Source organism: Pongo pygmaeus, chromosome X, assembly GCF_028885625.2.
Source record: "Pongo pygmaeus isolate AG05252 chromosome X, NHGRI_mPonPyg2-v2.0_pri, whole genome shotgun sequence".
NCBI classification, from domain to species: domain Eukaryota; kingdom Metazoa; phylum Chordata; class Mammalia; order Primates; family Hominidae; genus Pongo; species Pongo pygmaeus.
Window position 1 is genome coordinate 124,013,263 of NC_072396.2, and position 12,225 is coordinate 124,025,487.

The following is a 12,225-nucleotide window of genomic DNA, read 5'->3' on the forward strand; positions in this document are numbered from 1 at the left end:
GCCAGAATAAAGTGTCCCAGGGCTCAGTCCTTAGACCTCTTTTCTATGTACACTCACTCCTTTATTAATCTAATTCATTCTTTTGGCTTTTCTCTCTTTGCTGACAACTGTACTCTAGAATTTACATGTCCAGGCCGGGCGTGGTGGCTCACAGCTGTAATCTCAGCACTTTGGGAGGCCGAGGCGGGTGGATCACCTGAGGTCGGGAGTTCGAGACCAGCCTGGCCAACATGTGACATCCTGTCTCTACTAAACATACAAAAAAATTAGCTGGGCGTGGTGGCGGGCGGCTGTAATCCCAGCTACTCAGGAGGCTGAGACAGGTGATTCGCTTGAAACCGGGAGGTAGAGGTTGCAGTGAGCCGAGATTGTGCCAGTGCACTCCAGTCTGGGCAACAGAGTGAGACTCCATCTCAAAACCAAAACAAAACAAAAAAAGAATTTACATCTCCAGCCCATACCTCCCTGATGATTTCCAGAGTCATGTATCCAACTGCCTATTGAACATCTCCACTTAAGATGTCTAACGTGTTCAGCCACTGAATGCATCCAAAACTGAACACTTGATCTTCCCCCACACCAACTGTATTAGCCTCCTATTCCTGCTGTAATATTACCACAAATTTAGTGGGTTTAAATAATGCAAGTATATTATCTAACAGTTCTGTAGGTTAAAAGTCCAACAAGGTTTTAGCTTTGTCCTGTGAGGGGGCAAAAAATATAGTAATAATAAATAAATAAACGAACAGTCCAATATGGATCTCACTGGGCTAAAATCAAGGTGTTGGCAGGACTGAGTTCCTTCCTGGAGGCTCTAGGAGATAATAGATTTCCTTGTCTTTTTCAGATTCTTGAGGCGGCCCATATTCATTGGCTTGTGAACCCTTCGTCTTCAAGCATCTCTCTCTGACCCTGCCCCTACTTCTGTCTATTGTCTATATCTCTTTTATTCTCTGCCTTGCCATTCCAAGTTTTTTTTTCAGGGTCACAGCTCACTGAAGCCTTAAACTCCTGAGCTGAAGTGATCTTCCTGCTTTAGCCTCCCAAATAGCTGGGACTACAGGTGCATGCCACCATGCCCAGCTAATTTATTTTTATTTTTGTAGAGAAGGGGTCTCACTGTGTTGCCCAGGCTGATCTCCAACTCTTGGCCTCTGCACTTTCCCCTTTCACTTTGAAGGACTACTGTGTTTACATTGTGTCTGCCTGTAAAATCCAGGATAATCTCCCTATTTTAAGGACACCTGATTAGCAACCTTAATTTCCTTTTGCTATATAACCTAACATAGTCATGGGTTCTGGGGATTAGGATGTGTACAACTTTGGGGGAGATATTATTCTACCTAACACACACTGTAGACTTCCTTTTTGATGAAACTTTTAATTGCAGTATAACACATGTACAGACAAGTGCACTAAAAGTGAGCATCCAGCTTGCTGAATTTTCACAAAGTGAACACCAGCATGTAGATCAAGAAACAAAACATTGCCAGCACTCCAGATGCTCTCTTCCTACTTGTTCCCAGTCGTTTTCGCCACCAAGAATACCACTATCCTTTTTGCTTTTTCTTTTTTAGCAGCTACATCCTTCTATGAATGACTTCTAATACTATTGAGTTTGTCTGTTTTGAACTTTATGTAAATTGAATCATACAGCATGCATCCTTTTATGTTAGGCTCCTTTCTCTCAATATTTATGACTGAGATTTATTTATTTATTTATTTATTTAGAGATGGAATCTCGCTCTGTCGCCCAGGCTGAGGTGCAGTGGCGCCATCTTGGCTTACATTTTGGCTCACTGCAACCTCCACCTCCCGGGTTCAAGCAATTCTTCTGCCTCAGCGTCCTGAGTAGCTGGGAGTACAGGCGTGTGCCACCATGCCCGGCTAATTTTTGTATTTTTAGTAGAGATGGGGTTTCACCATATTGGCTGTTGGATACAGTGAGTTCTAGATTTCTCTTCAAAGAATCAGTATGTCAGTATGTTCAGTTCTTTGTCCTCCATTGTAAAGTTTAACTTCCTCGTAGTTTCAGTAAACAACATTTTCCACCAGTTTTCATCAGTAGTTCACATCTGTTCCCCTGGTTACCTGCTCCGTCCTGACTCACCCCGGTCATCCGCTTTGACCTGAGTCACCCCTGGTCCCTGCTCTGACCTAAGTCACCTTTAGTTACCTGTTCCTAACCGTCCTTCCCACCAAACTACTCACCCCGCCACTCTGGCTCATACCCCTGGTCTCTTTAAAGTAGCCAATCAGAATTAGCTTAGACTGTGCAGTCCAACCCTAGCCAATAGGGGAGCGACACAGCAGTAGGGGCTACCTGTGTCAGGAATAAGAACCCCTTCCCCTCCCTTGTTCAGGTGTGCTCTCGCCATTACTCTATTCATGAGTCGCACCCTTCTATAGAAGTAAAAATTGTCTTGCTGAGAAAATTAAATTTCTGTTCGAGTGCTATTTCTTTGTGGCACCGAGGAACAAGCATTTTGTTTCTAACATTGGCCAAGCTGGTCTTGAACTCCTGACCTCGTGATCCGCCCGCCTCGGCCTCCCAAAGTGCTGGGATTACAGGCTTGAGCCACCACGCCCAGCTCATTTATGTTATATGTAGCTGTGGATTATTCCTTTTCACTGTTACATAATATTCCATTGTATGAGTCTGCTACAATTTATCCCACTCTTAGGGGCTAATACAAATAGTGCTGCTGGGATTTTAGTACATATTGTTTGATGATTCATGTCAGATACATACCTAGGAGTGGAACTGCTGGATCACAGAGTAAGCATATGCTCAACTTTAGTAGGTACTACCATAGAGTTTTCCAACAGGGTTGTACCAATTTACACTTATCAGCAGTGTGTGAGAGTCCTGATTGCTTCATACCCTTCCCAACATCTGGTATTGTCTGGTGGGTGTGTAGGGGTGGCTCATTGTAGTTTCACTTTGCATTTCTCTAATGATTAAGTTAAGCACCTTTTCATACATTTTTCACTGTGTGCCTTTCTATCCTTTTGGTTATTGTACCAGGTTATTATATTATTTATGCCAGAGCAAAAGAAACAAAACAAAACAGGGATGGCGATATGGCTCCTTTCCACCAAGTAAGGGGGAGACCAAGAATAAGTATGTGCATGTGTGTGAGAGAGGGAGAAAGAGAGCTGTCCCTGAAGTTCCTCACACCACTGATTCTCACAGTTTCACTGTATGCTCCAAGGTTCCTCTTCCCACTTCTGATGATGAGCAGTATCATGTTTGGGACCCCACTTTAGAAAAGCAGAAGGAGGCTCTGTCTGTAATCCCAACACTTTGAGAGGCTGAGGTGGGAGGATTACTTGAGCCCAGGAGTTCGAAATCAGCCTGGGCAACATGGCAAAACCCGTCTCCACAAAAAATTAAAAAATTAGCCGAGTGTGGTGGCACACGCCTGTGGTCTCAGCTACTCAGGAGGCTGAGGCGGGCGGATAGCTTGAGCCCGGGAGTTAAGGCTGCAGTGAGCTGTGATTGCGCCACTGCACTCCAACCTGGGCGACTGAACAATACCCTGTCTCAAAACAAACAAACAAACAAACAAAAACCCAGAAAGAAAATATCTATACACAAATGGAAGAACCTTACTTTAAAACATCTTCCCTGCCCTCCATTGAACAGGCTACTTTTAATAAATTGTCTTGCCCGTTTTTTATTAATTCGTTTCACAAATAAAACTCCTTGTGGAAATCTTGTGGAACTGCCTGGTGTTCAGCTCCACCTAGCTTAAAGGTGGTTTAATATCCAATTTTAAGATCAAATTGACTTTTATTTAAATGTTATATTCAATGTTGTTTTTAATCAATTCTTGACCCAGATCAGCTCTGAAATTATCCAAATTCTAAACAGACAATTAGGAAAGGAGTTGGATAATTTGTACAGTACAAAAAATTATTTCACATGAGCGCCTGCTGATCCTAATATTACCTATGAAAGAAAGGGTAATATTTTATGAATTAGCCAAGTTAAAAATATGTATGAGAATGTTGGACTCCTTCCCAGTCAGTGCATAAAGGAGGCTTACATAGTATAATTATTTGAAGTACCCTCCCACAGTTTAAGGATTATAACAAAAGATGTTAAGCAGCTGTTCCCGATGTCTACTGATGACATAAAACAGGAGGAGGTGGCCGGGCGCAGTGGCTTAGTAATCCCAGCACTTTAGGAGGCCGAGGCGGGCAGATCACTTGAGGTCAGGAGTTCGAGACCAGCCTGGCCAACATGGTGAAACCCCATCTCTACTAAAAATACAAAAATTAGCTGGAAGTGGTGGCGAGTACCTGTTATCCCAGCTACTCGGGAGGCTGAGGCAGGAGAATCACTTGAACCTGGGAGGCGGAGGTTGTGGTGAGCAAGATCGCGCCACTGCACTCTAGCCTGGGCAACAGAGTGAGACTCTGTCTCAAAAAAAACAAGAGGAGCTAACGAACAATATAAGGAATTCAGTCACATGGGAAACAGAGATGAATTTCTCAATTAAGAAAAGTTTTTAGTTTAAAATTGGTAGCTGAGCCTTGGAGGAGTGACATTAGATTCTGAGGGAGAATACAAGTTGAGTATGCCTTATCTGAAATGCTTCAGGCCAAAAGTGTTTTGGATTTCAGAAGTGTTTCGAATTTTGGAATATTTGCATATATGTAATGAGATAACTTGGGGATGGGACCCGAGTCTCAACATGAAATTCATTTATGTTTCATATGCCCCTTACACACAGAGCCTGAAGGTAATTTTAATTTTTTCCTTGGAGACACTGAATAAACTGTGTGTCATGTGCCTGTGTTTTGTCTGTGGCCTGTCCCACGAGGTCAGGTGTGGAATTTTCCACTTGTGGTATCATGTCAGTGCTCAAAAAGTTTCAGATTTTGGAGCATTTCGGATTTTGGATGCTCAAACTGTACCACACATGTAAACTTTATCTATTTATTTATTTATTTTTGAGATGGAGTCTCGCTCTGTTGCCCAGGCTGGAGTGCAGTGGCATAATCTCGGCTCACTGCAGCCTCCACCTCCCAGGTTCAAGCTATTCTCCTGCCTCAGCCTCCCAAGTAGCTGGGATTACAGGCACCAGGCATGGGGCTAATTTTTGTATTTTTAGTAGAGACGGGATTTCACCATGTTGGCCAGGCTGTTCTCAAACTCCTAAGCTCAAGTGATTCTCCCGCTTCGGCCTCCCAAAGTGCTGGGATTACAGGCATGAGCCACCACACCCAGCCGCACTCATGTAAACTTGTAAGTAAATCCAGTAAGCTTTAAAAATCCTGAAGTTGTGTAATTTTCTCAGGGGAATAATTTTACAGGTATAAGTGTAGAAAATTATCAGTTAATTATATTTCTGTAATGTAGACTTAGAAAGATCCTGTGTACTGAGAAGTGAGATGAAATTTGGACAAAAGGAGACTTATGGACTTTCACAACAACAAAACAATCATGATCAAACCTTATTTTTGCCCTGTGCTGGGCACTTTGTGTGCGTTAACTTGGTTAGTCCTCACACCAGCCCTTTGAATTGGGTACTGTTGTTTTCCCTATTTTGCAATGAGTGAAGTTAAGACACGTGGTCACTCAAACCCAAAATTACATGGCTAGAAAGTAATACAGCTGATTCATAAATCTAAATTACATCTCCAAGGCTGGTAGTTAAAAAAACAAAACAAAACGAAAACCCTAAATCCTGTGAGTTTGTGTAGGGGCTATTAAAAAAAAAAAAAACTAGAAAAAATTATAGAGTTATCTTAAAAATGCTGGTAAATTCTCAGATGTAAAAGTAATGTTAATAAAATGTTTGTTACATTACAAAAATATGAAGAGATTATTTATGTCAAATGTTAAATGCAGTAACACATTATATGGATATGAAAGTAAGGAGGCCGGGCGTGGTGGCTCACGCCTGTAATCCCAGCACTTTGGGAGGCCGAGGCAGGTGGATTACCAGGTTAGGAGTTCAGGACCAGCCTGGCCAACAGAGTGAAACACCATCTCTACTAAAAATACAAAAATTAGCCAGGTGTGGTGGCACTCACCTGTAATCCCAGCTACTTGGGAGGCTGAGGCGGGAGAATTGCTTAAACCTAGGAGGCGGAGGTTGCAGTGAACCAAGACCATGCCATTGCTCTCCAGCCTGGGCAACAGATTGAGACTCCATCTCAAAAAAAAAAAAAAAAAAAGGCTGGGCATGGTGGCTCACACCTGTAATCCCAGCACTTTGGGAGGCCGAGGTGGGCAGATCACAAGGTCAGGAGATCGAGACCATCCTGGCTAACAAGGTGAAGCCCCGTCTCTACTAAAAATACACAAAAAATTAGCTGGGCATGGTGGCGCATGCCTGTAGTCCCAGCTACTCTGGAGGTTGAGGCAGGAGAATCACTTGAACCCGGGAGATGGAGGTTGCAGTGAGCTGAGATCGCACCACTGCACTCCAGCCTGGGCAACAGAGCAAGACTCATCTAAAAAAAAAATAGCCAGGTGTGGTGGTACACACCTGTAATCCCAGCTACTTGGGAGGCTGAGACAGGAGAATTGCTTGAACCCGGGAGGCATAGGTTGCAGTGAGCCGAGATCTTGCCATTGCACTTCAGCCTGGGTGACAGAGTGAGACTTCGTCTCAAAAAAAAAAAAAATTAAAAGAAACGAATTAGATTAAAGAAAGCTCTGATATATAGAGCTCTTAAATCCCTCAGAATTTCCTGGGTCATAGTAGCACCTTTTGTTTTAATGAGGTGACTCTTGGTGGGATCCTGGATAGCCTCAGGATGGGGGCTGGTTGCCAGGGGAACCAATCATGTAATTAGAGGGTTGAAACTTTCAACCCCACGTCACCCCACAAACCTAGACCTCTGGGGAGGGGAGAAGGGCTGAAGGTTGAGTTGATCACCAATGGCCAGTGATGTAATCAATCATGCCTGTGTAATGAAGCCTCCATAAAAGTCCAAAAGGACTGAGTTCTGAGAGCTTCTGGCTAGCTGGACATGAGTTACCTTGAGGGTAGTTCTCTGAGAGAGAGAGCATGGAAGCTCTGGGCCCCTTCTCACATGCCTTGCCCTACACAGCTCTTCTATCTGACTATTTGTCTATATGCTTCATAATATCCTTTATAATAAATGAGTAAATTTAAGTAAAGTGTTTCCCTGAATTCTGTGAGCTACTCTAGCAAATTAATGGAACGTGAGGAGAGGGTGGTAGAAACCCCTGATTTATAGCTGGTAGGTCAGAAGTATAGATGACAACCTACTACTTACTATTGGCATTTGAGGTGGGGGGCAGTCTCATAGGACTGAGCCCCAAATCTATGTATAGGATCTATGGGATCTGATGCTATTTCCAGGTAGGGAGTGTTGGAATTGAATTGATTTAGAGGAGATCCAGCTGATGTCGGCTGGAGAATTGCTTGGTTGGTGTATGTGTGTATTTCTCTACACATTTTGGTGACCACAGGTGAAATGTTCTGTGTTTCCTTGAGTGTGAGAGTAGGAAAAACACTTTGTTTTGTTTTCCTATCTTTAAAACATCCAAAAATCAATTACTGTAATAGACCATATCAGTAGAATAAAAAGCAAAAACCACATAATCATCTCAGTAGGTGCAGAAAAAACATTTGCCCCAAATCCAACTCCTTTTCATGATAACAACACTCAACAAACTAGGAATACAGGGGAACTTTTCTCAACTCAGAAAAGAGCATCTACAAAAAACTCGCAGCTAATAACATACTTAGTGGTGATAGATTGGATGTTTTCCTCCTAAGATCAGGAACAAGAGAAGAATGTCTAATCTCACCACCTCTATTCAACATTGTCCTGGAAGCTCCATCGATGGCAATTGGGCAAGACAATGAAATAAAATGTATTCAGATTGGAAAGGAAGAACTAAAACTTTATTGGCAGATGACATAGTCCTGGTTCATGTACATAGAATATCGTGGTCATGTATATAGAAAATCCTAAGGAATCCACTAAAAAACAACCTGCTAGGACCAATAAATGAGATCAGCATGGTTCCAGTATATAAGATCAATATTGGAAAAAAATCAATTTTATTTCTATATACTGTTGATGAATAATCTAAAAATGAAATTAAGAAAATTATTCTATTTGCAATAGCATCAAGAACAAAATATTAGGAATAAATTTTACAAAGGAAGTGCAATACTTATTCTCTAAATACTATAAAACATTGTCAAAAGAAGTAAAAGATTTAGCTGGGTGCAGTGGCTCATGCCTGTAATCCCAGCACTTTGGGAGGCTGAGGTGGGCGGATCACACGAGGCCAGGAGTTCGAGACCAGACTAGCCAAGAAGGTGAAACCCCATCTCTACTAAAAATACAAAAATTAGCTGGGCATGGTGGCAGGTGCCTGTAATCCCGGCTACTTGGGAGGCTGAGGCAGGAGAATCGCTTGAATCTGGGAGGCGGAGGTTGCAGTGAGCCGAGATCGTGCCACTGTACTCCAGCCTGGGTGACAGAGCCAGACTCCATCTCAACAAAACAAAAAAGAAAAAAAAATTAGCCAGGCATGGCGTTGTGCACCTGTAGTTCTAGCTCCTCAGGAGGCTGAGGTAGGAGGATCATTTGAGCCCAAGAGTGTGAGGCTTCAGTGAACTATGATCTGGCCACTGCACTCTAGCCTGAGTGACAGAGTGAGACCCTGTCTCTCTCTCTCTATATGTATACATATATAAAAAGTTAAACATAGACTTACCATATGACCCAGCAACTACACTCCTAAGTATATACCCAAAGGAATTGAAAACAGACACTCAAACAAATACATGTACACCCATAGTCAGAGCTAAAAGGTAAATGAACAAATATCCATCAACAGATGATTGGATAATAAGCAAATTGTGTTCTATGCATACAATGGAATACTGTTTAGCCATAGAAAGGAAGTACTGATACATACTACAATGTGGATGAACCTTGAAAACTAAATGAAAGAAGCGAGACACGAAAGATTACATATTGCAATTCCATTTATATGAAATATCTAACATAGGCTGGGTGCGGTGGCTTACGCCTGTAATCCCAGCACTTTGAGAGGCCGAGACGGGCAGATCACGAGGTCAGGAGTTTGAGACTAGCCTCGCTAACATGGTGAAACCCTGTCTCTACTAAAAATACAAAAATTAGCAGGGTGTGGTGGCGCACACCTGTAATCCCAGATACTTGGGAGGCTGAGGCAGGAGAATTGCTTGAACCTGGGAGGTGGAGGTTGCAGTGAGCCAAGATCACTCCACCGCACTCCAGCCTGGGTGACAGAGCAAGACTCCGTCTCAGAAAAAAAAAAAAAAAAGAAAAGAAAAGAAATATATAACATAATTAAATCCACAGGGAATGCAGATTGGTGGTTGCCAGGGATTGAGGGGGTTGGTGGAGGGGAGGAGGAAATGAGGAGCATTTGCTTAATGGGTGTGGGGTTTTTTTCTGGGGTGATGGAAACAATGTTTTGGAACTATATAGAGGTGGTAGTTGCACAACATTGCAAGTGTATTAAATACCACTAAATTGTTTGCTTTAAACTGGTTAATTTTATGTTATGTAAATTTCACCTCAGCAAATAAAAAAGTGTTTACAGAAAGGTTCAACAGCCAGGTATGGTAGCTCACATCTGTAATCCCACTGGGAGGCTGAGGGATGAGGATTGCTTGAGCCCAGGAGTTCCAGAGCAGCCTAGGCATCGTAGGAGACCCCTGTCTCTACCAAAAAAAAAAAAAAAAAAAAACAAAAGCTGGGTGTCATGGCCTACACCTGTAATTCCAGCTATTTAGGAGGCTGAGGTGGGAGGATCACTTGAACCCGGGAGGCGGAGGGTGCAGTGAGCTGAGATCACACCACTGCACTCCTGCCTGGGTGACAGAGTGAGATTGCATCTCAAAAAAGAAAAAAAAATCAATATAGTGATTACCTGAGGGTGTGATCCTGGGATCCTGAGATTCTGAGGGTGTGATCCTGAGGGTGTGATCTGGAGGGGGTCCTTGAGGGGCTTCTTCAGTGTTTTCAGTCTTGTAGTTCTTGACCCGGGTGGTGGTTATGCAGGTGTTCTTCTATAATTATTGGTTCTATTACAAAGTTGTGTTTTATGCACTTTCCTGCCTCAGGCCTTTGTACTAGGTGTTCTCTGTCTGGAATGCTCTTCTCCCCGATATCTGTTTCATGTAGGTCTCTGCCCAAATGTCACCTTATCAGAAGAGGCCCTTCCCTGACTACCATATGTAAAATAGCATTCCCCTACACCCCTGCACTCTTAGCCGTTTACCTTGCTTTATTGTTTTTCATAGCACTCATCACAATCTGATATATATATATCTGTCACTGTCTCTCATGTACGTTCTTTTTTTTTGAGATGGGTTCTCTGTCACCCAGGCTGGAGTGCAGTGGCATGATCACATCTCACTGCAACCTCAAACTCTTAGGCTGAAGGAATCTTCCTGCCTAAGCCTCCTGATTAGCTGGGACTACAGGCACATGCCACCATCCCTTGCTAAGTTTTTTATTTTTTATTTTTTGTAGAGATGGGGTCTCACTTTGTTTTCCAGGCTGGTCTCCAACTCCTGGCCTCAAGTGATCCTCCTTGCCTCAGCCTCCTAAAGTGCTGGGATTACAAGTGTGAGCCACTGTGCTCACTTCATGTAAGTTCTATGAAAGCAGGGACTTGTGTGCTTTTGTCATGACTGTATCTCCAGTGCTTAATGCCTGTCATGTAGTGGGTGATCAATACAAATTTATTAAATGAATGTTGACAGCCACCAGTCTACTCCAGTCTACCATCATCTGACTTGGACCAGTGCACCACCCCCATAACTGATCTCCCTGTTTCATGTCTGGCTGCCTTCAATCCATTCCCCACTCTTCAGAATTATCTTTTTGAAATTCAGATCTGATCATTTCATTTTCCTTCTTAAAACCCTTTAAAAAATTTTTTTTGGGACGGAGTCTCAAAAAAAGGGACTGGGTGATAGTCCCTCGCTCTGTCACCCAGGCTGGAGTGTAGTGGTGCAATCTCGGCTCACTGCAACCTCTGCGCACCCCCGACCCCGGGTTCAAGCAATTCTCTTGCCTCAGCCTCCTTAGTAGCTGGAATTACAGGTGCATGCCACCACGCCTGGCTAATTTTTGTATCTTTAGTAGAGACGGGGTTTCACCATGTTGGTCAGGCTGGTCTCGAATTCCTGACCTCGTGATCCGCCCACCTCGGCCTCTCAAAGTGCTGGGATTACAGGTGTGAGCCACCGCGCCCAGCTCCCCCAACTTTTTTTTTTTTTTTTTTTTCAAGACAGAGTTTTGCTCTGTCTCCCAGGCTGGAATGCAGTGGCGCAATCTTGGCTCACTGCAACCTCCGCCTTCCAGGTTCAAGGGATTCTCCTGCCTCAGCCTCCCAAGTAGCTGGGATTAAAGGTGCCCGCCACCACACCCAGCTAATTTTTTATATTTTTACTAGATACGGGGGTTTCACCGTGTTGGCCAGGCAGGTCTCGAACTCCTGACCTCAAGTGATCCGCCCACCTCGGCCTCCCAAAGTGCTGGGATTACAGGCATGAGCCACTGCGCCTGGCCCTTAAAATGCTTTCATGGCGCATTTTTGCCCTTCAGATAAAGTCCAAAGTCCTTAACATGACTTGCAAGGTGTCGTCTGCTCTTTGGCCCTGACTACCTTGTCTCTTTTCCCCAGCCACCTTAGACTGCCTTGAGTTTTTAGCTGGAGGCAGTCTCTCACATCAGGGCCTTAGTATATATACTTGTCCCTCTACCTGAGATACTCTTTCTCCAACTCACCTCTCGGGTCTCAGTTTGAGGCTCATTTCCTAGGGGAGACATAGGTGCCCTGACCTCTCAAACTAGGTAAGCTCCTTTAGGGTCCAGCTGCAACCTCGTCTGTGCTAGAGCGCTTGCTTCCCTCTACGTATTTAGTTTCTTTTAAATTGTAAGAATAACTATTTAGTTCCCACGTATGAAATGAAGTTGTACCATTTAATAAAAGGTGATGAAAATATTCCTGAACTGTAGAAAATGTAATCATAAGCTTGTAAACACGAAAAGTACTTTGAGTACACTATTGATTTAGGTGCTTTTATGGAGTCACGGTCCCTTTTAAGAATCTGCTGAATGCTATGGACTCCAGAATAATGCTCATTTGCAAGTACTTTGTATACTTTTTCAAAATTCACAGAAAAGGCTGGGTGCGGTGGCTCACGTCTGTAATCC